This window comes from Polypterus senegalus, unplaced genomic scaffold, assembly GCF_016835505.1.
Source record: "Polypterus senegalus isolate Bchr_013 unplaced genomic scaffold, ASM1683550v1 scaffold_3809, whole genome shotgun sequence".
NCBI classification, from domain to species: domain Eukaryota; kingdom Metazoa; phylum Chordata; class Cladistia; order Polypteriformes; family Polypteridae; genus Polypterus; species Polypterus senegalus.
Genome location: NW_024379847.1, coordinates 1 through 1,115, shown reverse-complemented (window position 1 = coordinate 1,115; position 1,115 = coordinate 1). Strand labels below are relative to the sequence as shown.

Sequence of the window (1,115 nt, the reverse complement as noted above, 5' to 3'; positions counted from 1 at the left end):
AACCAGTTACTTCCTCCAGCTACCATATTAAAGAAGATTAAAAACAAAATCGAACAAGAAAACGAAATACAGGAAGGAAGAAAAATGGACAAAATACCGAGCAAATGATAAATGTGAGTGAAACACCTCTTTGTGGTAATTATTTTAAGTTTTGTTTATAGTTAAGATTTTAAAATACAAATAAGAGCCTCCCAATCCCCACTCCTTTTAATAATAAGATCGGTTTAAGACCAGGGCGTACAATGAAACAGGTCATAGTAACGCAGGTCAATCCGAAAGAGAAAAAAATCAAGGTTTTAAATTTGATAGTGGATTTTAAAAAGTGAAATTAATAAAAGAAAACTGGATTGACTTAAAAAAAAAAAAAAAAAAAAAAAAAAGGTGGTTCTCCCAGGGCGAGGCTCATCCATTGCACTCCGGGTGTGCTGACCCCTGCGATTTCCCCAAATGCGGGAAACTCGGCTGCATAATTTGTGGTAGTGGGGGACTGCGTTCGCGCTCTCCCCTGATAATCCTGGTTCAAAAAATAGACTGAAAACATGCGTTTAATTTTATGGAGGTGGTGGTTGGGCGATTGTGAAGCAGGAGCCTGTGAGACAACGGCTCTGGGAGCTTTAAGCAATAAATAAAGAAGTTCCAAAAATCAGTCAATCGGTCAATCTGTCTGTCTGTCCATTTATTTATTTATTTTCAGAACCCCCGCCCCCTAGAATAATGGTATCAAAAATAATATTAATTTAAATTAACTAATCAATTTATTTATTTATCTTAAGGACACTCACCCACCGTAATAAAACAATAATACAAATAATCATTCATCCTTTTTGTGCCTCTTTACAGATTTTAAGCCGCTTTCCTTGCTGCCAAGAGCCAAAAGAAAAAGACGAGGTGAAGGGCGACACCTGCTGGCAGAAAGGCAAAAGCTTACAGCACTCGGTATTCCCAGGTGGTCTCCCATCCAAGTACTAACCGAGCCCGACTCTGCTTAGCTTCCGAGATCGGACGAGTTCGGGCGTATTCAGAGTGGTATGGCCGTAAACGATGGCTGCTTGTTTTTCTCTCCCCAAATAGGCAACTGTGGAAGCCCTCTTTTCTATACAACATCCCTATGATTT

General features: G+C 39.4%; 1 non-coding gene and 1 pseudogene across 1 annotated transcript; one reads left to right on the top strand and one right to left on the bottom strand.

The window, feature by feature from the left end:
- The first annotated feature begins 370 nt into the window (after positions 1–370).
- Positions 371–508, top strand: LOC120519988 (annotated as a pseudogene).
- A 413-nt stretch (positions 509–921) lies between these two features.
- LOC120519987 lies at positions 922–1,040 on the bottom strand. The gene has a single exon (XR_005631729.1). It is a non-coding gene; the product is annotated as a 5S ribosomal RNA (ribosomal RNA).
- Between the last annotated feature and the right edge of the window lie 75 nt (positions 1,041–1,115).